The 18,964-nt window shown below is 39.4% G+C and overlaps 3 pseudogenes; 2 read left to right on the top strand and 1 right to left on the bottom strand.

The window, feature by feature from the left end:
- Window positions 1-5,410: 5,410 nt before the first annotated feature.
- LOC143675583 (olfactory receptor 5AR1-like) lies at window positions 5,411-6,366 on the top strand (annotated as a pseudogene).
- A 5,196-nt stretch (window positions 6,367-11,562) lies between these two features.
- On the bottom strand, window positions 11,563-14,769 carry LOC143675582 (olfactory receptor 2B8-like; annotated as a pseudogene).
- Window positions 14,770-16,758: 1,989 nt separating this feature from the next.
- LOC143675581 (F-box/LRR-repeat protein 14-like) lies at window positions 16,759-18,347 on the top strand (annotated as a pseudogene).
- The last annotated feature ends 617 nt before the right edge of the window (window positions 18,348-18,964 follow it).

Raw genomic sequence — 18,964 nt, 5'->3', positions numbered from 1 at the left:
TTGAATGTTGATCTTGTAACCTGCTACTTTGCTGTACTCATTTATTAGCTCTAGTAGATTTGTTGTGGATTTTTCCAGGTTTTCGACGTATAGTATCATATCGTCTGCAAACAGTGATAGTTTTACTTCTTCCTTTCCAATTTTGATGCCTTGTATTTCTTTTTCTTGTCTAATTGCTCTGGCTAGAACCTCCAACACAATGTTGAATAATAGTGGTGATAGTTGACATCCTTGTCTTGTTCCTGATCTTAGGGGGAAGTTTTCAATTTTTCCCCATTGAGGATGATATTAGCTGTAGGTTTTTCATATATTCCCTCTATCATTTTAAGGAAGTTCCCTTGTATTCCTATCCTCTGAAATGTTTTCAACAGGAAAGGATGTTGAATCTTGTCGAATGCCTTCTCTGCATCAATTGAGATGATCATGTGATTTTTATGCTTTGATTTGTTGATATGGTGTATTACATTGATTGATTTTCTTATGTTGAACCCTCCTTGCATACCTGGGATGAATGCTACTTGGTCATGATGTGTAATTCTTTTAATGTGTTGTTGGATACTATTTGCTAGAATTTTATTGAGGATTTTTGCATCTATATTCATTAGAGAGATCGGCCTGTAGTTTTCTTTTTTTGTAATATCTTTGCCTGGTTTTTTGGTATGAGGGTGATGCAGGCTTCATAGAACGAATTAGGTAGTTTTCCCTCTGCTTCGATTCTTTTGAACAGTTTGAGGAGAGTTGGTACTAATTCTTTCTGGAATGTTTGATAGAATTCACATGTGAAGCCATCTGGTCCTGGACTTTTCTTTTTAGGAAGCTTTTGAATGACTAGCTCAATTTCTTTACTTGTGATTGGTTTGTTGAGGTCATCTATGTCTTCTTGAGTCAAAGTTGGTTGTTCATGTCTTTCCAGGAACCCGTTCAGTTCATCTAAATTGTTGTATTTATTAGCATAAAGTTGTTCATAGTATCCTGTTATTACCTCCTTTATTTCTGTGAGGTCAATAGTTATGTCTCCTCTTCCATTTCTGATCTTATTTATTTGCATCCTCTCTCGTCTTCTTTTTGTCAATCTTGCTAAGGGCCCATCAATCTTATTGATTTTCTCATAGAACCAACTTCTGGCCTTATTGATTTTCTCTATTGTTTTCATGTTTTCAATTTCATTTATTTCTGCTCTAATCTTTGTTATTTCCTTCCTTTTGCTTTCTTTGGGATTAGTTTGCTGTTCTTTCTCCAGTTCTTCCAAATGGATAGTTAATTCCTGCATTTTTTGCCTTTTCTTCTTTTCTGATATAGGCATTTAGGGCAATAAATTTCCCTCTTAGCACTGCCTTTGCTGCCTCCCATAAGTTTTGATATGTTGTGTTTTCATTTTCATTTGCCTCGAGGTATTTACTAATTTCTCTAGCAATTTCTTCTTTGACCCACTCGTTGTTTAGGAGTGTGTTGTTGAGCCTCCATGTATTTGTGAATTTTCTGGCACCCCGCCTATTATTGATTTCCAACTTCATTCCTTTATGATCCGAGAAAGTGTTGTGTATCATTTCAATCTTTTTAAATTTGTTAAGTCATGCTTTGTGACCCAGCGTATGGTCTATCTTTGAGAATGATCCATGAGCACTTGAGAAAAAGGTGTATCCTGCTGTTGTGGGATGTAATGTCCTATAAATGTCTGTTAAGTCTAGCTCGTTTATAGTAATATTCAGATTCTCTATTTCTTTATTGACCCTCTGTCTAGATGTTCTGCCCATTGATGAGAGTGGTGAATTGAAGTCTCCAACTATTATGGTATATGTGTCTATTTCCCTTTTCAGTGTTTGCAGTGTATTCCTCACGTAGTTTGGGGCATTCTGGTTTGGTGCATAAATATTTATGATTGTTATGTCTTCTTGTTTAATTGTTCCTTTTATTAGTATATAGTGTCCTTCTTTGTCTCTTTTAACTGCTTTACATTTGAAATCTAATTTTTGGATATTAGTGTAGCCACTCCTGCTCTTTTCTGGTTGTTATTTGCATGCAATATCTATTCCCAACCTTTCACTTTCAACCTTTGTTTATATTTGGGTCTGAGATGTGCTTCCTGTAGACAGCATATAGAAGAATCCTGTTTTTTAATCCATTCTGCCAACCTATGTCTTTTGATTGGGGAATTCAGTCCATTAACATTTAGTGTTATTACTGTTTGGATAATATTTTCCTCTAACTTTTTGCCTTTTGTATTATATATATCATACCTGATTTTCCTTCTTTCTACACTCTTCTCCATACCTCTCTCTTCTGTCTTTTTGTATCTGACTCTAGTGCTCCCTTTAGTATTTCTTGCAGAGCTGGTCTTTTGGTCACAAATTCTCTCAGTGACTTTTTGTCTGAGAATATTTTAATTTCTCCCGCATTTTTGAAGGATAATTTTGCTGGATATGGAAGTCTTGGTTGGCAGTTTTTCTGTTTTAGTAATTTAAATATATCATCCCACTGTCTTCTATCTTCCATGGTTTCTGTTGCGAAATCTACACATAGTCTTATTGGGTTTCCCTTGTATGTGATGGATTGTTTTTCTCTTGCTGTTTTCAAGATCCTCTCTTTCTCTTTGACCTCTGACATTCTAACTAGTAAGTGTCTTGGAGAACACCTATTTGGGTCTAATCTCTTTGGGGTGCGCTGCACTTCTTGGATCTGTAATTTTAGGTCTTTCATAAGAGTTGGGAAATTTTCAGTGATAATTTCTTCCATTAGTTTTTCTCCTCCTTTTCCCTTCTCTTCTCCTTCTGGGACACCCACAACACGTATATTTGTGCGGTTCATATTGTCCTTGAGTTCCCTGATCCTCTGTTCAAATTTTTCCATTCTTTTCCCTATAGTTTCTGTTTCTTTTTGGAATTCAGATTTTCTATCCTCCAAATCACTAATTCTATCTTCTGTCTCTTTAAATCTATCATTGTAGATATCCATTGTTTTTTCCATCTTTTCTACTTTATCGTTCACTTCCATAAGTTCTGTGATTTGTTTTTTCAGTTTTTCTATTTCTTCTTTTTGTTCAGCCCATGTCTTCTTCATGTCCTCCCTCAATTTATTGATTTCATTTTTGAAGAGGTTTTCCATTTCTGTTCGTATATTCAGCATTAGTTGTCTCAGCTCCTGTATCTCATTTGAACTATTGGTTTGTTCCTTTGACTGGGCCATATTCTCAATCTTCTGAGCATGGCCAGTTATCTTCTGCTGCTGGCATCTGGGCATTTAGTCAGATTTCCCTGGGTGTCGGACCAAACATGGTTGTAAGATTTTTCTGTGAAATCTCTGGGTTCTGTTTTTTTTTATCCTGCCCAGTAGGTGGCGCTCTTGGCACAGGTTTGTCTGCTGGTCCCACCAGTAAAAGGTGCTGTGGGTCCTTTAACTTTGGAAAACTTTCACCGTCCGGGAGGTTTGCTAGCCGAAGTGGCTTGGAAGAGTGCCAGCCGGCCCGGGGTCCGAACGCGGGGAGGGTCGCTGGCCGCCACAGCCCAGGAAAGTGCCTGTCCAAATTTTCTAGTCAGCCCATGGTGCCAAGCGTGGCGGTAGGGCATCAGCCGCAGCGATCCGCCCAGGAGAGTGCACGTTCCTGGGGAGTCACGGGTTTGGAAGGGCCCCCCGTCACTGTTCTCTGCTGCCTGAGGATTTCCAATCCAATTCTCTCAGTTGGTCCGGGGGGCCGCGTGTCGTGTGGGCACCAGCCACTGTGGTTTGATGGGACTGCCTGTCCAATTCTCCCAGCCAGCACGGGAAGGGGGAAGGGAGTGACTCCGGCCGCTTGCCGCCCCACCCGGTGAAGCCCACGCCCCTTGGCAATCTCACCAGAGTGCGTTTTCTCAGCCTGCCAGCCATTCCAGGATAGGGTACGCTGTCTTTTTTATCTCTGTCGTGGCTTTGGGAGCTGTTCTGTATCGTTTCTACTCCCCTAGTAGCTGTCCTGGAGGAGAAACTAAGATCCGCGTGTCTTACTAAGCCGCCATCTTCTCCGGAAGTCCCCTTCTCCACTTTCTTGTATGCAGCAGCAAACTATTTAAAGCAATTATAGTCTAACTCCTCCCTTCAAATTTAGATATGAAGTACTACTCATTTATAAGTTATTTTTCCCCCACTTCTCTCTAAGACATCTTGCAGTGGGGCCAGGTAATCATAAAAGGGAAGACAGACTTAAGAAATACATGCTCCTCTGTGACCACAGCCATGGACATCCCTTTCTCTACTCTCTCCTGAATGAGGGCTCCTTTAAATTTATCTGTTAGCTGATCTGTACAAAGACCCATTGGTTAGGCAACTGAATGTTCCCAAAGACACAACTGCATCTTCACACTAATTATGCATCATGTGTGACCACTGAGTACTTGCAAAAATCAAGGAAACCTAGAGAAAAGATTCCATGTTCACGCATATGATAGCCAAAGCAGGAAAGGAAAGGCAAACACAAAAATAAAAATTTGACCACCATAAAATCATGTCTACATGAAACACAATAAAGTGTATTGAACTCTAGGGTCTGACAGACCAACTCTATGGTTTATTGGCTATTAACTTTGGTGGTTACTTAATATCTAGCCTTCATTTATTTTTCACATGTGAAATGGGAGTAATGATGACACTTACCTCATTGTCATGAGGATGAAATTGTGCAGTGCCTGTAAAACACTCAACAAAAGTCTAACAAAAGTCTAGCAAGTACTTAGTGTTCAATAAGTCCCTCTTTTTTCTGCTTTTTTTTTTGCCTGGGTCTCTGGCATGGCAGGTGAGAACTCTGCCATTGAGCCACCATGGCCTGCCCAATTCCTGACTTTTTAAAAAAATATTATTATCTTTTTTATATATTTCTCACCCTCTCCTGCAAGTATTTAATTTTCTGTCTATGGATGTGTAATGTGTTATACTTTGAAATTCATTTTGTGCTTCCTTTCTATACCTACCTGAAATGAGAGTTAACATTTATATATTATCTGAATTCATCATTGTTTTCTTTTAGAAAGAAGTAAAGAATGCCATAAATAACCCTTCTTTACTAATTAATAAAATGGATAATTGCACAGAGCTGGTCAAGCATCTGATGCCATGTGATAAATGACCTCACAGCACCAAGGATATTATAAAATCCTAACTTTATATGCCCAATAATAACTTCATTTTTAATGGGCACCTGGAGAAGACATATGACCATCACCTTCACCAAAATCATTTGAATTGCCCTACTGATCACAGAATCTTTTTACTGGCAGGATTTTTAAGAACCACCCCAAACAAAGCCTTCACTTACTTAGAATTATAAACAATTATTACAATATCTCTGGTTGTTTTTTTTATCTTTAGTTGACTATTTATAGTGATAGGGAACTTAGCTACCATCATCAATAAATCAAATCAAGGCAACCATGAAACTGAAGAGATGGATAAAGGAAACCACTCAGTGGTGACTGAATTCATTTTTATGGGCATCATTCAGGACCCTCAACTGCAGATCCTCTTCTGTGCAGTCATCCTGGTGGTCTACTTGGTCAGAATGGTGGGGAATGCTGGAATGATGATCCTGATCATAACAGACATGCAACTTCGCACACCCATGCATTTTTTTCTCTGCAAACTCTCCTTTGTTGATCTAGGCTACTCTTCGGCCATTGTTCCCAGAATGTTATCTGACTTCCTAAGTAAGTGCAAAGTCATCTCCTTTTCCAGCTGTTCCACCCAGTTTGTTTTCCTTGTAAGTTTTATGGATGCTGAATGCTATGCCCTGGTAGCCATGGCCTGTGACCGTTCTGTGGCCATCTGTTTACCCCTCCATTATAACACTCTCATATCCAAGCAGGTCTGCTTGGCCCTCATGCTGGGTTCTTACCTGGTTTGTCTGGTGATTTGGTAGCCCATACTTCCCTCACCTTCAACCTCAGTTCCTTTGGTTCCAATATCATCAACCATTTCTGTGAAATTGCACCACTCTTGGCTCTCTCTTGTTCAGACATCTATTATCAGTGAGAGCTTACTCTTTATTTAGTCTGTGTGGTTTCATTGAATTCAGCACCATCCTTATCATCTTCATTTTCTATGCCTTCATCTTCATCACCATCATCAGAATGCACTCTGTTGGATTAAGGTTTTCTCTCCCTGTGGGTCTCACCTCATTGGTATCACCCTCTGCTATGGAGCAGTCATGTTTATGTACCTGAGGTAAACATCCAGCTACTCCCTGGACCAAGACAAGTGGACGTCTATATTCTACACTATTATCATCCCCGTGTTGACCTCCTGATCCACAATGTGCAGAACAAGGATGTAAAAGATGTTCTTAAAAAAGTAATTGGGAAAAATCTCAATAAGAAAATGAAAATGTGTTATTGTCATAGGTAAATGAAAGCAATAGAAGAATGACAAAAGGAAATAGAAAATGTAAATAGCTTTTTAAGAAATATTACCCATTGAAATGGCTGACTGGACCTGTGTTCACTTAAGATGAGAAGTGAACTCCTAAGCACAAAGAAACCAGAGATTTATGGTTTGAAAAATTCTAAGCCTAACCAGACAGTGTGCACTGAGTCTAGAGCAAAAGTAGCTCTGTCTGAGAACTCCCTAAATTTTAAGGAAATGGGTCCCCAGAGGACAAGACTCCATTTAGCATTTGACTGAACAACCTTTTGCTAAACAGAGCATGACTGAACACAGGTCTAGTCAGCCATTTCAATGGGAGTCAAGATTGTAAATTCAGTTATTCCAGAGGGATATATGGAAAGTTCTACCTGAATGGTTTGAATCTGCTTGGACTACACAGAAAGCCAGCAAGAATTTTGAAAAATCTGTGCAAGCAGAGTCAAGGCCAGTCTGGAGTAAAAGGAACAGAGTAGGGATGAATTGAAAGATAAAATAACTTCAAGGGTAGAACCATGGAAGCAAAAGTCTGGACTGAAAATATCTCTCTGGGCCAAGAGAGCATGTTCTCCAATATCTGTGGATAGGGTGGGTCTGCCCCTGTTTTGGAGGAGGTGGATAATGCATCCTATTGTTCTGAGAATGTGCAATGCTCAGATTTGATGGTAATTGAGCCCCTGAATTCATAGAGGCCTCTGCTACAACCCCAAAACTCAGTGAAGGTTGGCTCTGTGCTCTGGTGTTTGGAGAGAGCATAGCCCCTCCGAAAGGACTTGAAAGCAGTGGGACTGTCTCTTAATCTGAACTGGAGGGCAAAACATCAATCCATAGATGACTCTTAGACCTTGAAATTTAATAGGATTTTCCTTGCTGGTTTTCAAACTTGCTTGGAACCTGTGACCCCTATTTACCTTCCAATTTCTCCCATCTGGAATGGGCATGTTTACCCTATGCTTGTCTCACTGTTGTATATTGGAAGGAGATAACTTGATATCTAGGTTGTAGAGGTCCATTAAACATAGGAAATCTTGTCTTAGGATAGACCACTTCCATAACTTATTTTGATGAGACTTTGTACTTTTCATTTTTACTGAAATGACGTAAAGCTTTTTGGTATATTGTGATGGAATGAATGTATTTTTCACATAGAAAAAACATGTCTTTTTAGTTTCCAGGAGGGTGGACTGATTTCAATGGAGTTGTGCACTGAGGTTTGGGCATAATCTTTATCTTGATGCACATTCTGTGGGATGTGGTCCATTATAAATAAGATCTCTTCAAGATATCAGTTTAGTTGAGGTGTGACCCAACTAAATCAGGTTGGATTTTAACCTGGATTACTTAAGACCTTTATAAGCAGAGTTCAGGTCAGATGGAGAGAGAATCCATGGCAAGCAGCCTGGCACTGGAAGTCAATAGAAGACAGACAAGAAGGGGAGAAGACATTGGCATGCACATTACTATGTTATGGAAAAATCAAGGAACAAGGTTCACTGGCAGCCCACCCCAGAACACAACAGACTTCTTGGAGAAAACATAACCTTGTTTATACCTCAATTTTAGACTCTCCTAGTCTCAAAATCATCAGGTAATGAATACCCATTGTTTAAGACAATCCTTTGCATGACACTTGTTTTAGCATCCAGGAAGCTAAAATAACAAGTACACACTATAATTGAAAGAGCAGTTGCCTTGGGATCAGGAAGATCTGTCTTTGAGTCCCGTCTCTACATCTCTAATTAGTGACCTTGCTGTTAAAGAACCACTTTTCATATTTGTCTTCTGTGTGCCAGTCAATGAACAAAGCACTTTATATCTCATGAAGTTTCTATAACAACCATGTGAGAAAATCATGAAACTAAAGCTCAAACAGGTCATTAAATGATTAAATGATAGAATCATTTAATGATGGCATCATTAAATGATAGAATAATCTTAATCTGTTATTCTAAATAAAAGGCCTGAATTTTCCACTATGACTAGGAGAAACAGTCAATCTTTGGACTAGAATGAAATGAACTCTCAGCAGGTTTTGCAATTTTCTGTGTGACTTTTGGAAAGTGACTCAATCCCTTTAAAGCTCAGTTTCTCCATCTATAAAATGAGAACAATAATAATGCTTCCCTTTTGGCATTTTTCAAATGTATAAAATATCTGCTACATAAAAAAATGCTTATTAAATACTAGTTTTTTAAATATTTTTCCTTCATTTGCATGTCAACTATCCATAATTATGCATCAAAGTGATGCAATGAAGTGGGGAAACTAAATGTTTTGCTTTCCCTGAAATTGGTGGTAGAAGTATGCACATCAATTTATAACAGCAAGGAAAATGGGATGGAAATTGGATCACGTCTGTCCCACTCCCAGCCCTACCAACATTTATCCCAAAGAAATACTTTAACATTTTTGTACTTCAGTATCTTCATCCATAAAATGAGCCCTCACATTTATACTGAATTTATCCTATTAGTTTGCTCAAATCAAATAGCTGTCTATTGTTTGAAAAGTCCAGAGTTTACTTTCATACATTAAAAATTTAGTCTAACAATAAAATTATAACAAAGGTAAACACATCAATTGCATTCAGTATTATATTCTGCAAAAATCATGTGCATTAGTGTTTTCTTTAATCAACAAGGAATTGGTGAACACTGTATTAGGGGCTGTGGGAGAAAAAAATAGATGCAGAATGTTTAAAAGGGAAGCTGTGAGATTAAGCTGAAGTTCCATTTGCTTCCTCCACTCTCAAGCTATGTGGTCTTGGGTGAAAATTTTAAAGCAATCTTTGTTTAAGCCTCATGAAGTTTACCTTTGTAGGGAAATAAGATGAAGTCAAAATTTATGTCACAGTGAATAAGAATTCTGAAACATAAAATCATAAAAACACTGTGGGTGCTTACAGTAGAAAGACAGTGCTTCTTCTTAGGAGGGCATTCAGGGCCTGAAACCAGGGAAGTCTTTACAAAGGAGGAGGCATCTGATTTGACTTTGAAGCATGGATCAGAAATTATAGTAGGAAGAAGATGAGGTAGGTAATGTCATATAAAGATGGGCGAGGTCTTGCCAGGGAAGTTCTGGGGTTTTTTTGCCCATCTTTATGGAATGATTATGAATAGTGCTATCTCTCATTCTCAAAAGTGCCCTGACTCATATGATAAAATACATGAACAACCTAAGTGATTTATTGAAACACCTTGAGGGTTTGATAAATGGAAGTTCTCATCTGTGCCAGAGAAGTACTATATACATAATTCTGCTCTAACATTATTATGGACGGAATCATGCATGACACCCTGACCCCCAAAACCTGTTAAAGTCCTAACCCCAAGTTCTGTGGATGTGAACCCATTTGTAAATAGGATCTTCAAATACGTTTTACTTAAGGTGAGGTCAACGTGAATTACCATGGGCCTTTATCTAATATGACTGGAGTCCTTACAAACAAAAGAAATTTGGACATAGTAGGAGAAGGGATGACAGACAAACATATGACAGAGGCAGATAGTGCATTATGGGTTACTGGTCAGCCACCATCAGAATGCTACAAACAGACTTTAGAGAAAGCAGGATCCTATGCATGATTTAATGTTTGATTTCTAGCCTCCAAAAACTGAGACTAAATTCCCATTGTTTAAGGCAGTTAGTGTGTGGTATTTTTGTACAGCAATCATGGCACACTAAGACAAAAACTAAATCATATAAACCTTAATGCCATCACTACCTCAGTAGACTATGAGACTTTGAGATAAGTTCAATTTTTATGACCAAGTCCTGGGATAAAATAAGGGATCAACATATAGTCATTGAAAAAATGAATGACCATGCTGTGCTCTATTAGAGAACTACCAAAAACTAGTCTCAATTCTGGATTTCAGGGAAACTATTGAGCATAGATGTGCCCTACCTGAGACTAATAGGGCTGAATTGTGAGTTCAGTTTTCTTACAATGATGAAACTGGAGACATGTATGACTAAAGGGGATGCCTGTGTTCTCTTAGTTGATAACTATTAGCAGTAGGATTAAAATTAATTGCTATTTCATAGTCCAGTATCTAACACAATAGTGAAATGTGCAGCATTTTAGAAAATGAAATCAGAATTAAGGAAGAGATTTGGGAATCTTTTATAATGAACTGGATTTATGACTACCTTCAGTCTGGTGATTGGATTAGATTCATTAGTCAGGATTTAAACAGGATTATACATAAAGCACCTGTTGAAAAATACACACACTTGCTGGTGACTGCTGTGAGCTAAATTTCTGCAAGGTCAAGTGGGCTAGAAGAGTCATCATAATGTCAATGAATAGAAGAGGAGAGGTTACTTAGGATATGATATCAAAGAAGAAGTTCAGATTTCAGATGTTGCTGGAAAGGTGGAACCAATAAGGTGTAATTATTTTCACTATGACCTTCTTCCCCTTGAGCATTTTATAATCCTTATAATTACTAACTGAGATACTAAACATGTTGTTTTCACTTCAAGGGAAATGATACCCATTAGGAAAGCTTGCAGTACGATGTATAATGGTGACATCTAATAGGCCTTTTATTAAGTTTTTTTTATTTTATTCGGTTTCTCCTATCTTGTACCCTGACAGTGATGATATTAAAATCTTTTGACATTGTATTATTGTTCTTACAATTAACTAACCAAATCCAAACAGTGAAAATAAAGAGTAATTCCAGAAGACACATTCCATGGCATTTGCAGGAGCAGCCTCAGAAAGTAAAACACTTAAAAACTACAAAATTAAGATGGAGAATGTTGAGTTCTACAAACTTTAATTTGAAGTTCTGCACCTGGGCTGGAAATTGTTCTTGTTTCCTTGTATCAGAGTGAATTAGATCCCCTAGACAGGAGTGAAATGTTTTCTCTTTATTGATAAAATTTCATGTGACTAATTTAAGATGGTCTATGATTTTAGAGAACCACATTTTCTCACTAAGTAAAATACAGTAACTACTTAATGAAGGAGGTTTATTTTGTCACTTTATGGCTGCTGTGTGTCCACAACATAAACATTTTCCTTGATGAAGTTTTAGGTAGAATTTTCTATCTTTTATTACAGTGTCATTAATATGGGGCAGATTTTGACAGTCTAGCAATTTTATTCTTTTCTCCATTCATACACAGAATAGAATAATCTTAGATTGTCACTTAGCCTTCATGTCCAGTTTACAGCTCTCGTGGCCTCTGTTTTGCAATAGCTCTCCTTATAGCTCCTTTCACATCTTGGTTCCTCAGGCTGTAGATCAAGGGATTGAGCATGGGTGTGATTACAGTGTGAAAAACTGCAATTATCTTGCCCCCAGCACAGGAAGACTTTGATTGTGGTGTCACATACATGAAGATGGCAGTTCCATAGAATAAAACCACCATGGTCAGATGGGAGACACAGGTGGACAGTGCCTTGTGCCTCCCAGAGATTGACCATATCCTGAGGATAGACAGAAGGATTCGGGCATAAGAAACAAGAATGAGGAGGAAGGGAATGAAGGCAATGATGATACTGAAGGCAACAACAACCATCTCAGTAAATGAAGTGTCTGTGCAGGCCAGCCTCAAGACAGAAGGCACCTCACAGAAAAAGTGATTCAGGACACTGGGTCCACAGTATGGCAAACTTAAGATGAGGACATTGATCACCAGGGAGCCAAGGAAGCTGATGAACCAAGAAAGTGCAGCCAGTTGGACACAGGTCCAACAGCTTTGATCGATTAATGACAGTGTAGTGAAGAGAATGACAAATGGCTACATATCGGTCATAAGCCATAACACCAAGGAGGACACATTTGATAATTCCAAAGGAGAGGGAAAAGTACATCTGAGTAGCACAGCCAGAGAATGAAACGGCCTTCTCTTTCCCCACCATGTTGGACAGCATTTGTGGGACATTGGTGGATGTGTAGCAGACGTCCAAAAAGGATAAATTAGTGAGAAAGAAGTACATGGGGGTATGAAAATGAGGTTTTATCTTGATAGTAGTGATGGTGATAATATTACTAGCTACAGTCAATAAATAAAATAACAAGGACATAATAAAAAGAGTGACCTGGATCTTTCATTGGAGGGAGAGGCTGAGGAACACAAATTCAGTCACAGAGAAATTAGTTTTTATCAATCCATTTGTCAGGCCACTTTGCTTTCAAAGAATCATCATCTCTTGGAAACAAAATTAAATGTCTTATACATCACAGTGTTGGAAACACATAGCATAAGATATATATATATATATATAACATGAATTTTTATTATATGAGAAGTTTTTTACTAGTTATTTTGCACAAGTAAATTTCATTCTCAGGATTGCTAAATATATTTAAATAATTTTAAACAGGAGGAAATTGAAGATCAGAGAAACTATACAAATTTCTAAAAGTCAGAGTATTTTTGAGAGCCACAATTGCCTAACTATAGGCAAGAACTGTAAAAAGAAGCACAAATTAAACTAAACAAGCAGAAGAAAGGAAATAAAGAATTAAGTGGTGATAAATGAAATAAAAAAGAAAAAAACAGAGTGATCAAAAATTCAAACATTAATTCTCTAACAGGATCAATAAGATTGATCAACATTTATTGAAACTGACAAAAAAAGTGAGAGAGGATATAAGTAAAGAATCAGAAATGGAAAGAGAGACATTACTGCTAACCATACTGAAATAAAAATATCCTCAGAGGATACCATGAACAACTGTATAGCAATAAATTAGATATCCTAAACTGAATGGATAAATTCTGAGAATCTCACAAACTGCCTATGCTGAGCAAGAATAAACAGAAAATCTTAGCAAATCTATTACTGGTGAAGATATTGAATCAGTAATCAAAGACCTCTCAACAAGCAAAAGCCTAGGACAAGATGGATTACAGGGGAATTCTGTCAAATATTCCAAGAAGACTTAACTCCAATTCTGCTCAAATGCTTCCAAAAATTGAATAGTGTAGAACACTCCCTAATTCATTCCATTAGGCCAAAATTACTCTCATACCAAAGCCAGATAAAGATACCACAAGAAAATAAAACTACAGACTAATATCTCTTATGAGCACAGATGCAGGAATCTTCAAGAAAATATTAGAAACCTGAGTCCAGCAGCATATTAAAGCAATTATACACCATGTTCAAGTGGAATTTGTTCCTTGCATGCCAGGTTGATTTAATATAACAGAATCAATTAATATAATACATCACATTGGCAGAATGAATAAAAAATAACATGAATAGCTCAGTTGATGCAGAAAAAGGCATTTGACAAATTACAGCATCCTTTCCTGATAAAAACACTTAGAACACTAGAAATAAAAGGACATTTCCTCAACACGATAAAGAACATATATAAACAGTCTATAGCTAACATCCTACTTAGTGGTGAAAGACTGAAATATTTCCCTCTGGACCAAGAACAAAAGAAAGAAGTCCTCTGTCACCACTGATTTTCAAAATTATAGTGAAAGTATCTTCCAGAGCAATTAGGCAAGGAAAAAAAATTAAAATCCAAATTATAAAAGAAGAAGTAAAAACTCCTTTATTTAAAGATGATATGGTCCTATACACAGAAAATCCTGAAAGTCCATAAGAAAACTACTAGAACTAATAAATGAATTCAGCAAAGTGAGATGGTACAAAATCAATAGCTCAAATTAGTAGTGTTTCTATACACAAGTAATGAACAATCAGAAAAATAAATCAAGAAAAAAATTCATTCACAATAGCAACTAAAGAATCAAGTATCTAGGACTAAATCTAACCAAGCATGTATTGGACTTATATATAGCAAACAACTAAAAACTGCTAAAATAAATTAATGAAGACAAACTAAATGGAAGGATATTCCATGTCCCTTCTGTGAAAGACTAAATATATTTAGGTTCTCAATACTACCCAAAGCAGTTTATAAATTCAATAAATCCAAATAAAAATTCTAATTTAAGTTGTATGGTCTGTTTATTTAGATACCGTAATTACATGGAACCTTGGAAAAGTAAAAGTAGTGAGATCTTGCTGGTTTGTACAGAGTAGTGTGATGTCTAATATATCTCAGAGTAATCTGCTTGGAGGATTTAAAGGTTTTTGCAAAGTCCCCTTGAGGGACTGTGGAAAAGCTGGACTTCTCCAGCTGGGGAAGACCTGATATTCTTGTAATCATTGGGGACTGCCAATTTGATGAGTCAGATCCTTGATCCTGAGGCTTGCCTTTATAAAACTTATTCCTGCAAAAAAGAAGCTAAGCCTAATTAAAATTATGTCTCGAAGTCACTGCAGAGAACCCCTTTTGTTGCTCAGATGTGGCTCACTCTCAACGTCAAAGTGGCAGGTAAACCTATGCTTTCCCCCCTGTGGGACATGACTCCCTTGGGTAGATCTCTGGCAACGTGGGACATGACTCCTGGTCATGGGCCTGGCCCTGACATTGTGGTATTGAGACCATCTTCTTGGCCAAAACAAGGAAGAGAAATGAAACAAAAGAAAGGTTCAGTGGCTGAAAGATTTCAAATAAAGTTGAGAGGTCAACATATGAGTTATTAATTTGCATTATATAGATATCTCATTTTAGTTTTTAGTGGTTAGAAAATCTAGGAGGAAATACCTAAAACTGTTGAACTGCAATCCAGTAGCCCTGATTTTTTAAGACAACTATATAACTACATAGCTTTATTTGTGACTGTGTGATTATGAAAACCTTATGTGTAACACTGCCTTTAACCAGTGTATGGAAACATGAGTAAAAAAATAAGGATAAAAAAAGGACAAAAACAAATAATTAATAGGGGGGATAAAAGGTATAGGATGTTTTGGGTGTTCTTTTTCATTGTATTATATTCTTATATTATGTATGTATGTATTTAATAATGAAAATGTTCAAATATTGATTATGGTGATAAATGCACAACAATATGATGGCACTTTGAACCACTAATTTTTCACTTTGGATGATTATAGACTATGTGTATTATAAAATTGCAATAACAAGGAGTCTTGCCTTACAGGAATATTGGAAGTTCTGTCGCCTGAAAGGAAGAGACAAAGCAGAGAGAGGCTTGGAGTAAAGTATAGAAATGAAGGTTATGAGTAAGGGTAACTAAAAGGGTAAAAAGAGAGACAAAAATAGGTTATGATACAAAAACCAAAGGATAAAATGGTTGAGATGAGTACTAACTTTGAAGTAATAACATTGAATGTTAATGGATTAAACTCCCCAATCAGAAGACATAGACTGGCAGAATTGATTTTTAAAAGTATGATCCAACTATATGCTGTTTACAAGAAACTAACCATAGACCCAAAGACATATTATTCTGAGTGAAATAAGCAGACACAAAGTACAAATATTTTATTTCACTGTTATGAACCAGTTGTAATAAACAAGCTCATAGTGTTAGAATCTAGAATATGAGTTACCAGAAAATAGATTGATGTTTGAGAATGGCGTTGATGCTTAATTTATACAGACTTTAAATAGTTTTTTGACAAAATTTTGGAATGGGTGATGTGATGGTAGTACATTTTTATAAATGTCATCAACAGCACTGAACTATGTATGTGAATTTGTGTAAAAGAGGAAAGTTTGGGTTTTACTATAACAAAAAATTAAAAGCTAAAGCATAAGGCTGCACTGCATGGTGAACCCTACTGTAGATGATGGACTGCAATTACCAGGGCAAATATACGAGTGTTCTTTTATGGGTAGTAACAAATATATATACAATACAAGGTGGTAATAATAGTAGTATATGGGGAAAATTACACTGGATGTAAGTAATGGATGACGGAACTAGTTTAATAAACTTTCATCAACTGTAACAAAGGTAACGTGTTAAAAATTAGAACAATTGAAAATGCCCGGCCGGCCTGCTTGCCCTCGGTCTGCAACAAGCCATGCTCCAGCCAAGGCGTCCGTGGTACCGGGGCAGTTGCCAAGAGCCCCAGAGGCAGGGGAGGAGGAACTTGTGCCTGACGGCCGGGACAGGCCTCCGGGACCGTACCTGAGCGGCGGAGTAGGCGGCCTCACCTGGGAGGTGAGGCAACAGGAAGTCTCTGGCCCACCCCAGGGTCCCCTCAACCTCCCGCCGAGCCGATGGGCAGCGCAGGGGGTGGGAGACGCGGTAGGGGGCGTGGGGGCGCGAGGCAGGCAGCACGGCTGGAACACCACCTGGTTAGTTCAAAGGCGGCGCAGCGGCGTCCCGGCTGGGCTCCGAGAGTCAAGAGGGGGTGCCTTCACCACCCCGGATGTGAGGACCGCATGGAGCCCAGGAGGCTGGAGGGCAGGGGGGCTACGCCAGCAAGCAGGCAGGCTGGAGGGAAGGACAGAGCAGGAGGAGGAGCGGAGGCAGCGGCCATAGCTGCAAGGCTGGAGGCCGTCCATTGGGCCCATGGAGGGGCTCGCACCTCCTCCCATCCATGCCGCGGAGGGTGTGTGGAGGAGGGTGGAGACCCACATCTCCTGCCGTTTCCCCGAGCTGCTGGTCATGCTCTTCGGTCACCTGGACTTCCGGGAGGGCATGCAGCGCAGCGGTGCACATGGGCCGCCTACCACAAGTTGGTGTGGGGAGTGTGAAGGCCAAGCTGCATCTGCTCTGAGCCAACCTGTCGCTGTTCTTCAGCCTGCAGGCCTCGGGCATCCACCGGGTTGCAGCCTCAGCTACGTGATCCGCGGCATCCAAAGTCTCAATCTCTGTGGCTGCTACAGCCTTACTGGCAACTGGCTGGGCCACGCTTGATGCAGGATATCAGCTCCTTGAGTGCCCTCAACCTGAGCCTCTGCAAGTAGATCACCGACAGCAGCCTGGCCCGCATTGCCCAGTACCTCAGGGGTCTGGAGGTGCTGGAGCTTGGGTGGCTGTAGCCACAACACCAACACTGGCCTTTTGCCCATTGCCTGGGGTCTGCTATGCCTCAAGAGCCTCACCTCCTCAGCTGCGGCCACCAGTCGAACATGAGCATGGAACACCTGCAGCATGACGCGCAGTGCGGCCGACGGCTCCCTGTGCTTGGAAGAGCTCACACTGCAAGACTGCCAGCAACTCACCGATCTTTCCTTAAAGCATGTCTCTTGTGGGCCATCGGGCCTGAGGCTCTTCAACCACAGCTTCTGCGCAGGCATTTTGGACACAGACCTCCTGCACCTGTCATGTATGGACAGACTACACAGCCTTAACCTGCGCCATTGTGACATAAGTGACACAGGCACCATGCCTCTGGCTAGGGGTAACCTGCACCTATCAAGCCTGGATGTGTCCTTCTGTGACAAGGTGGGGGACTGGAGCATGGCCTTCATAGCTCAGGGGCTGGACGGCTCAAGTCCCTCTCCCTCTTTCCCTGCCACATCAGTGAAGATGGCATCAACTGTATGGTGTGACAGATACAGAGGCTGGTCAACATCCAACATGGTGAGCACATCAGGGACAAAGGCCCGGAGCTGACTGCTGAGCACCTGAGCCCACTTACCACCATCAACTGTGTGGCTGGAAAAATCACCAAGTGTGGCCTGGAATGCATTACTCAGCTGTCCTGCCTCAAGGTACTCAACCTGGGGTGCTGGGAGATGACAGACAGGGAGATGGTCAGCTGAGGGCCACAGCATCCCTTCCCTTGTCCTTCCCTATTCATCCTCCCTTCACCACCACCACCCCCTCCTCACTCCCCATGCATAAGTATACATAAGTCATTGCCCTCGATGGAATAAGGTGATGGCAGCAAGCTTCAGGCTCATTTGTCCTCCCACCTCCAGCCTCCACCCCACCAAGGGCCCTTTCTCATCCTATCTGGAGATGAAAACCAACCTGACCCCATCACTCCTTTGATACTGTTGTGTGTTCCACTCTCCTTTCCCCTGAAGATGGGGAGATGGACTCAGCTACTTACCCTCTAATCTTTGCAGAGGGATGGAAGACTGATTCAGCTACTGTTTTCCCACTGTGAGGCATTTGAAAATGGCCAGAGGCCTGGTGAGAGTGACTAGACCTTTCAACCCTGGGGAGTTGAGGAAAATGTCTGCCTTCACTAAGCTTTCATTTGAATACTGTGATCTGGTTTTTATTTTGAAGTGTATAAAAAGCAAACCCAACCACAATGGCCTTTTCATCCTTCTTTCAGTTTTGTAACTGGGCCCAGTCCTTCTTATCACTTCTTCTTTTACCAAACTTTGATATTCATGCTCATTTAATTGTTATCTTTTATCTTTTTTTCTTGGAAGAAATTTTTTAAGTGCCTTTTTCTTCTGTTGAAAATATTCTATGTACCATATATATAATGTATATATGTGTGTTTCTGGCTACCACCTTTTAGTTTACTTTTTTTCTCTGAAGCCCTGGAATTCTACAAGAAAGTGATTTTGAGACTGAAATATTTTTGTGCCTAGCCTCTAAAGATGCCCTCTGGATTTGTATGTCTTTTTTACTTTGACTTCTTTCCAACCATCATCTATCCAGTATTGTCCCACTGCTACTTTCTGGCTTTAATTTTCTCCTTGTCCATTAGGATTTGAGGATATAATCATGTTTCTAAATCTTGACTCAATTTATAGTACAAATATGTGGGAGAAATAAGAATTGAACTGTTTTTTTTTTGTTTGGATGC

The sequence above is a fragment of the Tamandua tetradactyla genome, chromosome 3 (assembly GCF_023851605.1).
Source record: "Tamandua tetradactyla isolate mTamTet1 chromosome 3, mTamTet1.pri, whole genome shotgun sequence".
Lineage (NCBI taxonomy): Eukaryota > Metazoa > Chordata > Mammalia > Pilosa > Myrmecophagidae > Tamandua > Tamandua tetradactyla.
Note: the sequence above shows the minus strand (reverse complement) of the source record. Positions and strands in the feature narration are given on the sequence as shown.